The sequence below is a fragment of the Mastigoproctus giganteus genome, chromosome 7 (assembly GCF_048544385.1).
Source record: "Mastigoproctus giganteus isolate SK-2022 chromosome 7, ASM4854438v1, whole genome shotgun sequence".
Lineage (NCBI taxonomy): Eukaryota > Metazoa > Arthropoda > Arachnida > Uropygi > Thelyphonidae > Mastigoproctus > Mastigoproctus giganteus.
In genome coordinates, this window is record NC_143581.1 from 35236782 (window position 1) to 35255834 (window position 19053).

At 38.4% G+C, this 19053-nt stretch overlaps 1 protein-coding gene across 2 annotated transcripts in view; it reads right to left on the reverse strand.

Moving 5' to 3' along the window:
• The window catches only part of LOC150082812 (uncharacterized), a 98936-nt gene extending 89798 nt beyond the window's left edge, over positions 1-9138 (reverse strand). Inside the window, exon 1 of one of the 2 annotated variants that reach the window (XM_090376834.1) lies at positions 9110-9138. The gene's annotated coding sequence lies outside the window, so the exon portion shown is untranslated. Of the gene's footprint in view, positions 1-8818; positions 8900-9109 lie in introns of those variants that run through there. The other variant, XM_090376833.1, reaches the window with a different exon arrangement.
• Between the last annotated feature and the right edge of the window lie 9915 nt (positions 9139-19053).

Below are 19053 nucleotides of genomic sequence, written 5' to 3' on the forward strand. Positions count from 1 at the left end.
AATTCAAATTGAGGAAAGACAGATGTAGGATAGATGTGCGGAAATTTGCCTTTAGCCAGCGGGTGGTTGGTAGGTGGAACAGACTTCCATCCCTTGTCCTGGAAGTTGATAGCCTAAATAAGTTTAAGGCTCGGCTGGACAGGTATTTCGAACGAACAGAGGGGTAAAGTGGAAGTGGTTATTTGTTATTTATTTATTTTACTTTAATTTTTTTGGCTGATGCTGCATAAGCTTGCTTTCTTGCATCAAATGCCTCTACTAATGCTAATGCTAATTTGAGTCCATACAGCATAAGGCAATGTTTCGGGCACCAGAAAGAGTGCCTTCGGGCACAAGGCAAAGTTACCCGATATATTATGATTTTGAAGAAAATATATGAGAATGCTACCTCCTTTATTAGACTAGACAAAGACAGTAAGTAAATTTAAAATTGAGAAAGGAGTTTGACAAGGAGACACAATATCTCCGAAGTTGTTTACTGCTGCCCTTGAGGAAGCTTTCAGAAGATTAGACTGGTCACAGAAAGGAGTCAATGTGAATGGAGAGTACGTAAACCATTTACGATTTGCAGATGATATTGTGGCCAAGCCATGATCCCAAAGAATTAGAGGAAAATCTTAATCAGTTATGCACTGTTAGTAAGGTTTTTGGACTTAAGATGGATATGGCTAAAACAAAAGTAATGATGAACAAGTATGTCACAGAAAGGGATATAATGATTGAGGGAGCAGTAATTGAAAAGGTGGAGTCATATACTTATCTGGGAAAAGTCATTAGCTGTAATAATGATAAATGGCTGGAAGTCAAGAGAAGAATAAATTTTGGATGGATAGCATTCAGGAAATATAGTCACATAGTGAGGAATATCACAATCTGTCTGAAACGTAAAAGAATGAACCAATGTATACTCTGCACCATGACATGGAAGTGAAACTTGAGTACTCACCAAAAGAATGGAAAAGATGGATTAGGCAGCAAACTGAAGTAAAGGACATTCTTAACAAAACTAAAGAACTAAAATGGTCTTGGGCAGGACACATAGCTCAAAGACATGATGACAGATGGACTAAGAAAATAACAGAATGGTACCCAAGAGGAGCTAGAAGAAAACCCGAAAGACAACGACGGAGATGGACAGATGAAATTCATGAGTTTGTGGGTATTAAATGGATGGCCATCGCACAAAACAGGAGGAACTGGAAAGTTGCTGGAGAGGCCTTCATCCTGCAGTGGATTGAAAATGGCTGATGATGAATGATACTGTTGTAGGTATTTCAAGTTTAATGTCAATATGCTGATGATACAAAGATAAGGGCAATTCATTACATTAATCAAAATTATTTCAAGAAGACCTAGATAACCTAGGGAGATGGCCTAAAAAAGTGCAAGGTACTGCATTTGAGTTGTGGTAATCCGAGAATAACACTGGTGACGTAAAACACACCATATGGGTAGTACCAAACTCATAAAGAAAAAGGCTAGGAATGATTATACAATTCAGCATAAATTTCTCTAAGCAGCACAGACAAGCTGCTAGAAAAACTCAAAGAACTTTACCAATAGGGACAAGGAAGAAATTATTCCACTGTATAAAGCAATGGTTGGGACACATCTGGAATACCAAATACAAGAACTTCGTGTTAGGAAAGACAGAGATCGGCTAGAAAGCGTGTCCCAATTTATGGAATCTCAGTCTTACTGAGATTCCATAAATTGCTGCATCTGGAAATTATGCATTTATTTTGTGACTTAACTGAAAAGTTTCTGGAATGATATAAATTTAAAGTGATTGAAAACAGATCATTGTACTTTGTAGAATGCTGTGTGTGTGTAAATTTGGATATAGTGTTAGTGTTAGAAATGGCCATATGGTACAAGGAAACCTAAAGCTTATGCTGCACCAGCCAAAAAAAAAAAAAAAAAAAAAAAAAGAGTAATATAATTATAATAAAATTAAATAAAATAAATAATAAAAGAAAAGGAAACAGACAACCTATGTGTTTCCCTCCTCCAGAAGGTAACTATCCACATGACCTTTGAATTTCCCCAAACTGTCAGCCTCTACCATGCAGGTAACTTATTCCAGTAATTTATAACTCGCTATCTAAAATAAAACTTCTTATAATTCAGTATAAACATCCCCCCCCTCCCTATAACTTGAATTTTTGGCCCCTAGTCCTAGAATCATTTATAACTCTGAAAACTTTGTCCTTATTCATTTTACTTTTGCCTTTCATTTAGCCAGAGAGTAGCTGATTATTGAAATAAACTTAAATCTGCTTTGGAAATGGATAGTTAGAATAAATTTAAGGAAGGCCATTGGACACAAGTGAAGTGAGTAAATTATTTTAGGCTCATGATGAAATCTTTATTTCCTTTTATCATTTTGCCAACAGCAATACAAATTTACATTTTCAATTCATTTTTAAATATTTTTTTGTATTGAAAAATAAATTTCATTTTAACTGTATAATTTGATGCGCTTATGTTTTTCCTGCTTTGTCTTAGACAAATTACATAATACCTGTGGTGAATAGGAATAGGCTCTTCTAGTCTATTTCAAGCACTGGATATGACATAATAAATGTAAATAACTACTCAATTAAATTTTTCATGTCAACATTGCATATTTACAAGTGTAAATATGCAATGTTGACATGAAAAATACTAATTTATACTAATTTAAAAGTACTAATTTATGCAGGTTTTTGGCTTTGCAGAAACTGCAAAGCCAAAAACCTGCATAAATTGTCAAAAGAGATGTTTTGCATTATCCTATTTTCTAAATGCTCTTTAAACTTTATGACTCATCAAATTGATATGTTATATTACACAAATGTCAGTTTTTCATAATTTTATCACATATGAAATCAATTCATATTGTTACTTTGGTGAACCAGTGAAGAAATAATGATTTCGAAACAGGTTATTAATTATTTCTTGACTGTTGCCCTCAATTTCCTTTTTTTTTTTCATAATTTAATTTGTTTATTTTAACACAGGAACAAGGGAAACAGCATTAAACCAATTTCCAACCTTAATATGAATACAAATGTTGCTGAATATGCAATTCCACAGAGATTAAATGGAAAAACCATACGTTTGTGTTCGAAACATAATGTGGAAATTTTAATACATAGAAGCATTCGCTACACTCAGGGAAGTGGAGAATGAAAAAGACTTGAGGGTAATAGTGCAGTCAGATATGAAGTTCTCTGAGCAGTACAGAGGGCTGTCAGAGCAGGTCATGCAATCTTGTCAATGATATATAGGAATTTTGATAGCAGAGACAAAGAGGTGGCTATCCCCTTCTATAAGGCAATTGTCTGGACACGCCTTCAATACTGCGTACAGGTCTGGAAGCCTCAGTTTAGGAAGGATATAGAGTTGCTAGAACAAGTACAAAAAGTGCAACATGATTGGTGAGAGGAACAAAGGAGTATTCTTACCAAGAACAGCTTAAGTTCTGCAAGTTGCAGCATCTGGAGACTAGGCACCTGAAAGGTGAGGTGATCTGATTGAGGTGTACAAGACTTTGAATGGTTTGAGCATGCTCAATGCTGATGGGATTCTTCCTCTTGTCCAGATTACAAACCTGAGGGGGCATAGATTCAAACTGAGAAAAAATAGTTGTAGAATAGATGTGCGTAAATTTGCCTTTAGCCAGCAAGTAGTTGATTGCCGGAACAGACTTTCATCTGTTGTTGTGGAAGGTGATAACTTAAATAAATTTAAGGCTGAACTACACAAACATTTGGAGTGAATGGATGGGTGAAATGGGAAGGGATTTTTTTTTTTTTTTTGGCTAATGCTGTATAAACTTGCTTTCTTGCATCATATGCCTCAACCAAGAAAGGCTTAAATTCTGCAAGTTGCAGCATCTAGAGACTAGACACCTCTGAGGTGATCTGATCGAGGTGTATAAGGCCTTGAATGGTTTGAGCAGGCACAATGTTGATCGGATTCTTCCATTTGCTCAGATTACAAACATGAGGAGGCATAGATTAAAATTTAGGAAAGACAGTTGCAGAATAGATACGCAGAAGTTTGCCTTTAGCCAGCAGGCAGTTGATTCCATCTGTTATTGTGGAAGTTGATAGGCTGAACTAGACAAACATTTGGAGTGACCGGATGGGTGAAATGGGAATGGTTTTATTTTTTTTTTGGCTGATGCTGCATAAGCTTGCTTTCTTGCATCATATGCCTCAGCTATTGCTAAATACATGATTCATTAAATTTTTTAAACTATTTTTCATAATTTTTTTAAAATTTATTTTATCATTGGAATGAAAGGTATGCCATAAACCTCAATTCCAAACGTAATATGAATACAAATTAGAAATTCCAAATTGTCTAGAAATTAGGTATCAACTCAGCATACCAATGGGCATCTATGAGAGCTTGAGGTGTAGGGTAGATGCCCTCGAAGAAATTAATATGAGGGCCCGTCAAGCTCTCAGCTGCCCAACTCAACGACAGAGCTCACTCCTGGGCATCAGGAAACACAGCGGTAATCTCCAACGCAGAATGTGCTGGTCCCACAGGAGTTAGTTATTGGTGGTGACTCTATTGTCAAGGAGACAGGGAATGTATTGTGTAAAAAGGATAGATGGAATAGGACCAGGGTATGTCTGCCAGGGGCAAAAGTTGATGTTGTAAAGCATATGTCATCTTTTCAGGGCACAAAAGGTGATATTGTTGTACACATTGGCACAAATCACATTAAGAGTAGCAGATCTGCAGATTTACTTACCAAGTACAGTGTTACAAAAAAGTAGAATGTTGCAAGTGTGACAATGTTGCAAAAAAGGCGTGAGTTAGGGTTAAATTTGAAATTGTCTGCAATTTTGCCCAGACACGATAGGAGGGAGTACATGATGAGAGCCTTGTCAATCAATTTCGCCGTGAAGGGAACGTGCAAGGCTCAAGGGATAGAATTTTTTTCAGCATGGTTTGTGCTTCTTAACAAGAGAGACTGCTTCTACAGGGATGGGATACACTTAAATAGAAAGGGTGCAAGAATATTTGCTGATGCTATCGAGACAGTATTAGGCGGGTCGGAAAACTGTTAGCTTTGTTGGGAGAGATTCACAGACTAAAAGGTTAAAGGTAGCTGCAGGCAGAGGTGAAGGTGATTCTTACACTACTTCTAATAGAATAAGCAGTGGCCTAGAGCAAGGGGTGCTGGGTGTTTTCAGGGACTGATAGCAGTCATTGTGAAACAGGTGGGTATATGGGATGTGTTAGGGTAACTAAGAATAGGTGCATATATACTTACAGGTGTATCTAGGTGTATGCTAGAAGTATAGTAAATAAATTTGATGAATTTGCAGTATTGGTCAAGACATCAAAAGCAGATATTGTTGGGATATCAGAGACGTGGTGTCACACAGATATTAAGAATGCATAATTGGAATTTGGGGAGTACAATGTGCACAGAAAGGATAGACAGGATAGGAAGGGAGGAGGTGTTATGCTGTTAATTAAGAAAAACATAAAATCAAAAGAAGTGCATCCAGTTGATACAGATGAACAGTGCACTGTTGAGTCAGTTTGGTGTGACATAAGCACTGCAAAAGCAAAAATTAGAGTAGGAGTGTGTTATAGGCCTAATGACTCGAATGAGTACAATGAACAATTGTACAGAGAAATAGAGTGGGCTAGTAAATCAGAATGTCTTATAATGGAGGATTTTAACTTCCCAAATATTGACTGGAACTTGTGTTTGGTCACTTGCACACTAGTATGACTTTTGGGGATTCATTGGATGATTGTTTTCTGCTGCAGCATGTTCAAGAGGCAACCAGAGAGGGTAATACTCTTGATCTGATTATTAGCAGTGATCATTTGTGTATTAAGAAATTGCAGATAAAGGAACCACTAGGTGGCAGTGATCACAGTGTACTAATGTGGGATTTACTTAAAGATATAATTACCATCAGGGGGTAAAGGGAAGGGTTATTGCTTTCGTAAAGGTGACTACAATGGTCTGAGACAGTATTTAAATTCTATACAGTGGTGCCAACTGATGATGTTACCAAGAGCAAATTCAAGAGCAAATTCACTTGCACACTAGTATGACTTTTGGGGATTCATTGGATGATTGTTTTCTGCTGCAGCATGTTCAAGAGGCAACCAGAGAGGGTAATACTCTTGATCTGATTATTAGCAGTGATCATTTGTGTATTAAGAAATTGCAGATAAAGGAACCACTAGGTGGCAGTGATCACAGTGTACTAATGTGGGATTTACTTAAAGATATAATTACCATCAGGGGGTAAAGGGAAGGGTTATTGCTTTCGTAAAGGTGACTACAATGGTCTGAGACAGTATTTAAATTCTATACAGTGGTGCCAACTGATGATGTTACCAAGAGCAAATTCTAAGGGGAAGCATTCAAGGAATTAATCGTGAAAGCTAATAAAAGTTTCATATCTATTAAAAAATATTGTTCAAGGTTTAGGCCTAAATGGTTATCAAATGATCTAATCAGACTCGTGACAGAGAAGAAAAATACATGGGATGCATATAAATTATCAAGCAACTCAGAAGCCTATGGCAGATATAAGCTAGTCTGTAATCAGATCACAAAGGAGATTAGACAGGTGAAGGCAGATTACGAGAAATCTTTGGCAAAGGATGCTAAGAAAAAACAGCAAAGATTTCTTTACTTATATAAACTCTAAAAGGAAGGTGATGAATTTGATTGGTCCACTTGATATCGACGGTTCGGCTGTTGATGATCCTGCTCAGATAGCAAACAAACTGAATGAGTATTTTGCATCTACATTCACACATGAGGAGTTATTAATGTTTGAAAATGGCAGAAAGTTATCAAATTATAGCAGGATGCTTAATGATTTTGTAATAACTGAGAGTAAAGTGGAGGAGAAATTGTTGAAGTTAAACATAAAAAAGGCATCTGGGTGGATGGGATCCATCCGGTTATATTAAAGGAGGTGGCAAAGCAATGAAGAAAAACCTTTAGCCATAATTATGAGAGCATCCTTGGACTCAGAGGAGGTTCCCACTGACTGGAGATGTGCAAATGTATCCCCAATTCACAAAGGGGGAATCAAAGGGTGACAGTAGTAATTACAGACCAGTTAGTTTAATTTCTGTTCTGGGCAAAATAATGGAGTCACTGGTTAAAGATGCATTGCAGAATCATCTAGAAAAAACTGCAGCATAGTGACTGGAGTTAGTCCGAGTAGTGTGTATGCGGGGAGCATTGTCAAGGCCACATTATGTCAAGGATCGGGTATATTCTTACCATGTGTACGCCATATCCAAAAATTTCATTACTTCATGCAGCATGTCCCGGCTTGTTACGGGAGAGTCTTGTGTGACAAATTTGATAGGATATTATGATGTGGTTACAAAGGAACTGGATGCAAAAAATAATTTTGATATCATATATTTGGATTTTAGGAAAGCTTTTGACACTGATGCGCAAGGAAGACTACTGTACAAATTGGAGCAGAATGGTATTAAGGGTAAGTTGCTACAGTGGATAAAAGGTTGGTTGAGTGGGAGAAGACAGAGGGGGGGGGTAATCAATGGGTGCTGCTCTTCGTGGACTAAAGTTATTAGTGAAGTCCCACAGGGTTAAGTGTTGGGTCCACTGTTGTTTTGTATATTTATCAATGATACTGATGAAGGTATATCAGGCTTAGTGGCAAAGTGTGCAGTTGATACAAAGGTTGGCAAGGTTGTTAATGACAGTGTGCTACTGCAACAGGATCTAGAAAATTTGGGTAGATGGGCTAAGAAGTGGCAACTGAAGTTTAACCTTGACAAATGCAAAGTACTGCATATGGGTAGAAGTAACTCCAGAGAAACGTACCAACTGTGTGGTACTACACCTAAGATGGTAGAAAATGAAAAAGACCTGGGAGTAATTGTGCAGTCAGATATGAAGTTTTCAGAGCAATGCAGACAGGCTGCCAGGGCAGGTCATGGGGTTTTGTCAATGATATGTAGGAATTTTGATAGCAGCTGTACAAGGCAACGGTCAGGCCATGCCTTGAATACGGCATACAGGTTTGGAGGCCTCATTCTAGGAAGGATGTAGATTTGCTTGAGCGTGTACAGAGAAGGCAACAAGATTGGTGTGGGGAATGAAGGGATCCTCTTACCGAGAGAGGCTTAAGTTCGGCAAATTACAGTGGCTGGAGACTATGCACCTGTGCAGTGATCTGATTGAGCTGTATAAGGCCTTGAATGGGTTGAGCAAGCTGAATTCTGATCGGATCCTTCCACTTGTTCAGATTACGAACCTAAAGGGACATAAATTCAAATTAAGAAAAGACAGAGGTAGAACAGATGTGCGGAAATTTGCCTTTAGCCAGAGGGGTGGTTAATTGCTTGAACAAACTTCCATCTGTCGTTGTGGAAGTTGCCAGGTTAAATAAATTTAAAGATGAACTGGACAGGCATTTGGAGGGAATAGTGTGATTTTTTTTTTTTTGGCTGATGCTGCATCTGCTCATACACTTCCATCACTTGCTACTACTACTGCAAACTTCCATCTGTCGTTGTGGAAGAAGTTGATAGGTTAAATAAATTTAAGGAGGAACTGCACAAACATTATGAAGGAATTGTTTTGTAATTTTTTTTTTTTTTTTTTTTTTGGCTGATGCTGCATAAGCTCATATCCTTGCTTTCTTGCATCACATGCCACTACTATATATGTTTCTGAATAAGCAGTTTCTAGAGTTTAAATGGAAAAAGCCATGTTTGCGTTCAAAACATCGTGTACAAATTTTAATTCATAAAAGTATTCAAACACATGCTTCATTAATTAAATTACACATACCTTTTAAGATGAAATTAAAAGGCAACTATCTTAAACCGTTCCCCACATAAATATTATATTACAGTCATTATAGAAACAGCAGTTAATGATGTATAACGAAAAAACAAATTTCAGAACAAAATAAATTTAACCAGAAAATTAGAACCACGATTATATTCAAAAATTCCTCCATAAACACACAGAATTCATATTTAACCGAGCGAAATTTTGAGTCACATTCAAGAAACATACACACGCTGACTAAAATGTACAATAAAAAAAAACAAAAAACCGCTAAATTTACAAACACACCTCAGCGCAGTCGCAGTATTAACACAAAAGTCCCAATATTCCGGTATGAATCAGAACCTCTCGCCCCCTGAGTAATTATTTGGTTTATACTTCATAACCACACGAGATCAGAGGAATTGTGAACCAAAATATACAAGAATATCGCCATAATTATTATTATTATTATTAGCCATGTGGTGCAAAGAAGCCTGAGGCTTATGCTGCACCAGCCAAAAAAATTCCCAAGTTAGCCAGAGAGAGAAATACAGAGAAGGAGAAAGGAATGACCAAGAAAGGGAAGAATAATGATATGGAACTCAGGACCCTGGGTGTGCCAAGCCCATACTCACCAGATGTGAGCCCCTGGGGTAATTTAGGGTATAAATGGAATTAGAACACAACAATTAATTATGAATACAGAATTGAATGAGCCAAAGAGTGCTGAAATAAAAGTTTATTTCTTTAATTGAAAAATATCTAGAGATGTCCAATTTGCTAAATACACCTAACTGCTCAACTCTGTTTTACTGTTCTAAAGCTGATGAGTTAGAATTACCATTACTAGTGACGTACACAAGTGGTCAAATGAGAAAGTGCAGGAGCTCGCGCTCTTTTTGAGTTGACTGGGAATCAATCCTGTGACTGCTAAATACGATTAATGTTTGTATTGTAATGTCATACAGCAGTATAAACAAGAACATATGATGTAAGTAAGCAAGCTTATACAGCATCGGCCAAAAAAAAAAAAAAAAACACTTCCCATTTCACCTATCCATTCCATTAACTTGTCTAGTTCTTTGTTAAATTCATTTAAGCTATCAAGTTCTACAACGATAGAAGAAAGTGTTCCAAGAAATCGTCCACTCGCTCGCTAAACGCAAATTTTTGGCCATCTCTACAACCGTATTCTCAGAATATCAATTTATGTCCCCTCAAGTGCATAATTTGAGAAAGAGGAAGAATCCCATACTCAATGAGCTTCCTCAAAATATTCAAAGCCTCAAACATCTCAATTAGATCACGTCGCAGTTGCCTAAACTCCGCATAAATTTTGAAATTTTTGGATATGGCCTACAGTTGGGAAGAATATATTGGTGATTACCCTTTGTATCAGGCAATGGTCAAGCCATACCTTGTCAACATACAGGTCTGAACTCCAGACCTCTATGTTGAAATGAATATTTTTGCATCGAAATTCACAAATAAGGAGTTATTCAGCGAGGGGAATGCCAGAGGTGCATTCAACTCTTGCAGTAAGCTAGGTGATCTTGTTATAACCGAGAATAAAGTTTAGGAGAAATTGTTGAAGATAAACACAAGAAAAGCACCTGGGTTGAATGGGATCTATCCAGTTATATTAAAGGAAGCAGCAAAGGAAATAACAAAACCCTTAGCCATAATTATGAGAGCTTCCTTAGACTCAAGGGGGATATCCATAGATTGGAAATGTGCAAATATGTCCCCAATTCACAAAGGAGGATCAAAGGCTGCCACAAGTAATTATAGACCTTTGAGTTTAACTTCTGTTCCAGGAAAGTTAATGGAGGCACTGATTAAAGAAGCACTGCAGGATCATCTAAACAAGACATCAGTTATAGCTCGGACACAGCATGGCTTTGTTAAGGGAAAGTCTTGCCTGACCAATTTGGTTGGATACTATTGGGCCGTCACAAAAGAACTAGATGCAGGGAATAAATTTGATATTATATATTTGGATCTTAGAAAGGCTTTTGATACTGTTTCTCATGGAAGACTGCTGAACAAATTGGAGCAGTGTGGCACTGGAGGCAAATTGCTGCTATGGATAAAGGGAGGGTTGAGTTGGAGAAGAAAGAGAGTGGAAATCAATGTACACTGCTCATCGTGGACTAATGTTATTAGAGGAGTCCCTCAGGGTTCAGTGTTTGGTCCGTTATTGTTTTCTGTATCTATACATGATATTCATGCTGGTATATCAAGCTTATTGTCCAAGTTTGCAGACAATACGAAATGTGGCAGTGTTGTCAAAGACACTAGTGACACTATGCTGCTGCAAAAGGAACTGGAAATGTTGAGCAGATGGGCTGAGAGGTGGCAAATGAAGTTTAACATTGACAAATGTAAAGTACTACACATGGGAAACAGCAACCCCAAAGCAACGTGTTAACTCTGTAGAACTACACTAACAGTGGCAGAGAATGAAAAAGATCTGGGGGTGGTTGTGCAAGCAGATATGAAGTTCTCTGAGCAGTGCAGACGGGCTGCAAGAGTAGCTCACGGTGTATTGTCAATGATATATAGGAATGTTTCTAGCAGGGATAAGGAGGTGATAATTCCCTTGTATAAGGCAATGGTCTGGCCACACCTAGGGTACTGTATACAGATCTGGCGGCCTCATTTCAAGAAGGATGTAGAGTAGCTGGAACGAGTACAGAGAAGGGCAACAAGATTATTGAATTGAACAAAGGGGTGTTCTTACGAAGAAAGGCTTAACTTTTGCAAAGTACACTTTCTGGTGACTAGGCACCAGCGAGGTGATCTGATACAGGTGTATAAAACCTTGAGTGGTTTGAGCATGCTCAATGCTGATGAGATCCTTCCTCTTGCACGGAATAATCATGCGAGAGAGCATAAATTCAAATTGAGGAAAGACAGATAGATGTAGGATAGACGTGCGTAAATTTGCCTTCAGCCAGCGGGTGGTTGGTTGGTGAAACAGACTTCCATCCCTTGTCGTGGAAGTTGATAGCCTAAATAAGTTTAAGGTTCTGCTGGACAGGTAATTCGAACGAACAGAGGGGTGAAGTGGAACTTGTTTTTTTTTTTTTTTTTTTTTTTTTGGCTGATGCTGCATAAGCTTGCTTTCTTGCATCAAAAGCCTCTTCTAATGGTATTGCTAATACAAAGGGATGATCACCAATATATTCTTCCCAACTGTAGGCCATATCCAAAAATTTCATTACTTCAAACAGCATCTCCTCACCACCTTTTTCTTCCTGTTGAATGCATCATGAATTGTCAAACTAATAGAACAAATTTATAAGTGAAAAAAAGCAAACCGCCTACAGAACTTTCTCTCTTTCGCTTCACGAAATATACATGATCTCAGTTCCACTCACAATTATGTCCGTTAACACTTTTTCTGACATAATTCCAGTAATCAGTTGATTCGACCACTGCTCATCTAAATTGTACAAACTATTCGCCTTATCATTCCTTCCGCTTCGAAAGTGGTAATCCTCTAGTTGTGCTTTCGGATATTCTCTGTTAGAGATTTAGTAATTTAGAGTCTCCTCTTTTCAATCTTCTCTGGCTTAAAATATTTCTACCACATTCTGTCAAATTCATCAGGTGTCTATAGTTCTCCGAACTCCACTAATCACTCTTTGATCTCTTCTCTTCGAAATTTCATATTCACCAGTCCAACTGACCTAACAGCGAAGTTATTTATCTTGGTGATTGTAATGGTCACAACTTTTTCTGGCTCGGTTTTCTAGTTCACAAGAATTAGCTGCCGAAAGGCTTTTGCAAATACTAATGAACTTGTGTCGATTGTCCATTTACCTAACGAAATAAATATGACAATTCTAACCACGAAGCCAACACGCTTGATCTTTACCTCACAAAGCACAATTTAAGTACACGGAGGATGTGAGTAGTCCTCTAGGCACATCACATCATAACCTCGTGATATCTCTTCCCCAATGGATCTTTCTCTTGTGGCCATTCTCAACCTCGTGTTATTTCACATTAAAAGAATGCAAAATGGAACAATCAGCAAGATATCCTTCTTTTCCTTCGTCCGATCACTATTTTCAAATATTCTCCATCGTGCCAGTGAAATTATGCTTGAATAGATGAAATCCTTTATTCCACACTGCAACTTTAAATGCATCCTTGATTTAAACCTTGATTTTCCCATTAACAGGCTAGGGCTCTTCACGATAAGAATGTTGCATACCGGATTTGGATTGAATCCAAATTTTCTGATTCATTTTTTGTGTAACCAAAGCTTTAGACCAATTTTCCAATCAATGAGGTAATATTCTTTAGTGAGTTTAAAGTTTCGACATTAGATGCCCCGTTTTCCAGTAACCAGAAACAGCTGTCGAGAAGCTACTGTAATTATTAATGACGTTCTATTGTTTATTCATTTACCTACCAAAATATCAGACAATCTAAACCACGGAACCAACTCCATTGATCTTTGCCTCAAAAACTACACTTCTAAGTACACGGTTAGTGTGAGTAGTCAGCTAAGCACCTCACGTAACAACTTGGTGGTGGCTTCTCTAATGCAGCCTTTCTCTCGTGGCCATTCTCGACCACATATTGTTTGGAATAAAAGAATGAAAAATGGAATGATCGGCAATATATTAGCATTAGCATTAGTAGAGGCATATCATGCAAAAAAGCAAGCTTATGCAGCATCAGCCAAAAAAAAAAAAAAAAAAACATTTCCATTTCACCCCTCCATTCGTTCGAAATACCTGTTCAGCTGAGCCTTAAATTTATTTAGACTATCAACTTCCACAACAAGGGATAGAAATCTGTTCTACCAACCAACTACCCGCTGGCTAAGGGCAAATTTCCGAACGTCTATCCTACATCTGTCTTTCCTCATTCTGAATTTATGCCCTCTCAGGAGATTATTCTGAACAAGAGGAAGGATCCCATCGGAATTAAGCATGCTCAAACCATTCAAGGCTCTATACACGTCTATCAGATCACATCGTCGTAGCCCCGTCTCCAGACACTGTAATTTGCAAAAACTAAGCCTTTCTTCGTAAGAGGAACCCTTTGTTCCATTCACGAATCTCGTTTCGCTTTCCTGTACTCGTTTCGGCAGCATTACATCCTTCTTGAAATGAGGCTTCTAGACCTGTATACAGTACTCAACGTGTGGCCTGACCATTGCCTTATACAAGGGAATAATCACCTCCTTAACCCTGCTAGAAAATTTCCTGTATATCATTCACAAGACACAATGAGCTACCTTTGCAGCCCGTCTACACTGCCCAGAGAACTAGATATCTGCATACACAATTACCCCCAAGTCCTTTCCGTTCTCTACCACTGTCAATGTCTTACAACAGAGTTGATACGTTGCTCTGCGGTTGCTGTTTCCCATATGTAGTACGTTACATTTGGCAATGTTAAACTTCATTTGCCAGCTCTCAGCCCATTTGCTCAACCTTTCCAAATCCTGTTCCAGGAGCATAGCGTCAATAGTGCGCTTAACAACCCTGCCAACACTGAACACAGAGGGACTCCACTAATAACATTAGTCCACGATGAGCAGTGTCCATTGATTACCACTCTCTTTCTTCTCCAACTCAACCCTCCCTTTATCCATAGCAGCAATTTGCCTCCAATGCGACACTACTCTAATTTGTGTAGCAGTCTTCCATGAGGAACAGTATCAAAAGCCTTTCTAAGATACAAATATATAATATCAAAGTTATTCCCTGCATCTAGTTCTTTTGTGCCGGCACAATAGTATCCAATCAAATTGGTCAGACAAGACTTTCCCTTAACAAAGCCATGCTGTGGCCGAGCTATAACTGAAGTCTTGTCTAGATCATCCTGCAGTGCTTCTTTAATCAGTGCCTCCATTAATTTTCCTGGAACAGAAGTTAAACTCAAAGGTCTATAATTCCTTGTGTGAGCCTTTGATCCTCCTTTGTGAATTGGGGACATATTTGCACAACTCCAGTCTATGGATACCTCCCTTGAGTCCAAGGAAGCTCTCATAATTATGGCTAAGGGTTTGCTTATTTCCTTTGCTGCTTCCTTTAATATAACTGGATAGATCCCATTCAACCCAGGTGCCTTTCTTGTGTTTATCTTCAACAATTTCTCCTAAACTTTACTCTCGGTTATAACAAGATTACCTAGCTTACTGCAAGAGTTGAATGCACCTCTGGCATTCCCCTCGCTGAATAACTCCTCATGTGTGAATATCGATGCAAAATATTCACATAGTTTGTTAGCTACCTGAGCAGAATCATCAACAGTTGAACCATCGATATCAAGTGGACCAATCTGATTCATCCCCTTCCTTCTAGAATTTACATAAGTAAAGAACTCTTTGTTGTTTTTCTTTCCATCCTTTGATAAAGATTTCTCGTAATCTGCCTTCGCCTGCCTAATCTTCTTTGTAACTTGGTTACAGACCAGCTTATATCTATCATAGGCTTCTGTGTCACATGTTAATTTATATGTATCCCATGCATTTTTCTTATCTGCCATATGTCTCATTAGTTCATCCATTTAGGCCTAAAACTTGAACAATATTTCTTAGTCGGTATGTTAAGCCTAGTAGCTTACAAGATAGGTTCTTTGAATGCTTCCTATTTTGAATTTGCCATTTGTAACATCATCGGTTGGTTCCACTGTTTAGAATTTAAATACTGTCTCAGACCATCCAAGTCGCCTTTACGTAAGCAAAAACCCTTCCCTTTACCCCTGATGGTAGTTATCTCGTTGAGTAGATCCCACTTCAGAACACTGTAATCACTGCCACCTAGTGGTCCCTTTATCTGCAGATTCTTAGTTCATGAAGAATCACTACTGATAATCAGATCATGAGTATCACTCCCTTTAGTTTCCTCCTAAACATGCTGTTGTAGGAAGCAATCAGCTAATAAATCCACAAAAACCTTGCAAGTGTGTGATTGACCAACCCACAAATTCCAGTCAATATCCGGGAAATTAAAATCCCCCATTATAAGGCTCTCTGATGTACTGGCCCACTTTATTTCCTTGTACAGTTTTTTGTTATACTCATCAGAGTCGTTAAGCCTATAACACACTTGTACTCTCAATTTTGATCTCACTGTACTTATGTCACACCAAACTGACTCGACACTGCACTGTCCAGCGATGTCGACTGGTTTCGCATCCTTGTATTTTATGTGTTTCTTAATTAATAGCATAACCCCTCCTCCCTTCCTATTTTGTCTATCCTTTCTGTACACATTATACCCCACAAATTCCAGTTCTGTATTCTTTATATCTGTAAGACACCACGTCTCTGATATCCCAAAAACATGCCTTGCATGTTTTGAGCAATACCTCACATTCATCAAATTTATTTCCAAACTTCTAGCATTGGTGTACACGCAAGTATACATGCACCTTTTAGTATTCTTAGGTCCTCTAACACAACCCATGTGTTTACTTTTACCGCAATGACTCTGATATATCCTGCATCTTGTTTTTTAAGCTGCTGCTCATTTCAATATCTTTCTTCTTTTCCTTGGTCGGATCACTGTTTCAAATCTGACATCAGAATTTGCTAAGATCCTGTCAGCGTAATTATTCTTCAATGGATGAAATCGTTTATTTCACACAGCACCTTAAAATCTCATCCCTTCTCTAAAGATTGGTTTTGCTATAAACACGCTAAGACTATTCCAGATAAGAATTCCAGATAATAATATTCCAGATAATGTTGCATACCGTATTTGGCTGAAATCCAAATATTCTGAATCATTTTCTGCCTACGTCCCAGATCGTAACAATTGAAAAGTAGATATTAATCAGTCCAACTTAGATATCGAAAAGGCCAAGAGTAGAAAAATAATAGCTCTTGTCAAAGAAATTGTCTACACACTTCGGTCATTTCTATTCCCATCTGTGTGAAATCCATATAATTCTATGGCCACTTTACCAAAAGATAAAACTGGCATACTAACATCGTCCTTTTCTTCCAAGTCGTGAATTCATGATCTTAGTAAACCAAATCTTACCATTAGCATTAGTAGAGGCATACAATGTAAGAAAGAAAGCTTAAGAAACCATGCTTTCTTGCATCGTATGCCTCTACATTTGCCTCGTATGCATATAAAAAACCTCCATTCGTTCCAAATTCCTGTCCAGCTCTGACATAAATTTATTTAGGCTATCAACTTCTACAACAAAAGATGGAAGTGTGTTCCACCAATCAACAACCCGCTGGTTAAAGGCAAATTACCCCACATCAATTCTAGAACTGACTTTCTTCAATTTGAATCTATGCCCGCACAGGTTCTTAATCTGAAAAAAAAAAAGGATGAATCACATTCAGCTTGCTCAACCCATTCAAGGCGTTATACACCTCAAACAGATAACCTCGCAGGTGCCTACTCTCCAGATGCTCCAATTTTCAGAATGTATGCCTCTCTTGGTAAGAACATCTCTTGTGAGAATGGGTTTGGCTCACCCAGGGGGTCCTGAATGCATATCATCATTCTTCTTTACCTTGGTGATTCATATCTCTCTCTCTCTTTCTCTCAGGGTAACACAAAAAGTTTTTTTTTTTTTCTTGCAGCTTAATCCTCAGGCTTCATTGTACCGTACGGCTAATAATAATAATAATAATAAACATCTAACCCCAGGGGCTCACATCTGGTGAGTATGGGCTTGGCACACCCAGGGTCCTGAGCTGGATATCATCATTCTTCTCTTTCTTGATGATTCCCTTCTGCTTCTCTCTCTCTCTTTTTGGCTGGTGCAGCAAAAGCCTCAGGCTTCCTTGCACCATACGGCTAATAATAATAATAATAATAATAATAATAATAGTATGCAGTACTTTGCATTTGTCAATGTTAAACTTCATTTGCATTCACTGTCTTTACTCTCATAACAACCCTGCCAACCTTTGTGTCATCTGCAAACTTGGACTTAATCTTGATATACCTTCATCAGTATCATTAATGAATAAAGAAACCAACAATGGGCCTCACCATCGAACCCTTGGGAACTCCACTAATAACATTTGTCCATGAATAATAGGGTCCATTCATCACCACTCTCCGCCGTCTCCCACATAACCATCCCTTTATCCATTGTAGCAACTTACCATTAATGTGCAGCTCTCCAATTTGTACAGTAATCTTCCATGTGCAACAGTATCCAAAGCTTTCCTCAAATCCAAGTATATGATATCAAAATTATTTTTGACATTCAGTTCCTTTGTGACCACATCATAGTATTGAATAAAATTGGTCGGACAATACCTCCCTTTAACAAACCCACGCTGTGTTTTAACTATTACTGCAGTCTGGACTAAATTATCCTACAATTCTTCTTTAACCAGTGAAGCCATTATTTTTCGCAGAACACGTTAAACTAACGAGAATATAGATACTTGTGTCGCCTGTTGAATGCCCATTGTGAATTGTTGATATATTTGCACACCTCCATTCCATGGGGACCTTCCCTGAGTCCAAGGAAGCTCTCATAATTATGGCTATTCGGTTTGATTACTTCTTTGTTGCCTCCTTTAACATAACTGGATAGATCACGTCCACCAACCCCAGGTGCCTTTCTTATGTTTAACTTCGAACAATTTCTCTTCCACTTCGCTCTCAGTTATTACAAAATCACTTGGGTTCCTGTTAGAGTTTGATAAACTTCTGGCACTCCCCTCATTGAATAACTCCAGTTATGTGAATATACACGGTGTCTCAAAAATATTGGTACAAATGCTTAGGGGAGGTAGGTAACATCTAAAGGAATGTGAACCGCATGGCAACCCATAACCGGAATCGTCACCGAAAGGCCGTATACGGCGCTGTTCGTCAGTTCGCAAGAGTGAAAATTTTGGTTTACTCATTCAAGCAGTAATCGCCGCACGAAGAGCATGCATCGATATACGAAATGTGAACTGGCAGACATGCACGTAGTATATGGATTAGCAGAGGGCAATGGACGAGCCGCTCAACGAATATATTCCCAGATAGGAATGTACCGGTCCCCCATTTGTTTGCACCTGTGCATCAAAATTTGTGCGCTTATGGGTCATTTAGAGGTAACAGGAGTAGTGCGGGCAGAACACGTTCGACGCGAACTCCAGCCATGAAAAAAGTGTGTTGAATGCCGTTCAGAATAATCCTACTACCAGCACACGTGCCGTTGCCTCTGACTTATGAGTGTCTCGTTGAGTGTGTACAGCGTGTTTGGCCCGACGATTCCTTACATCCCTTTCATCTCCAGAGGGT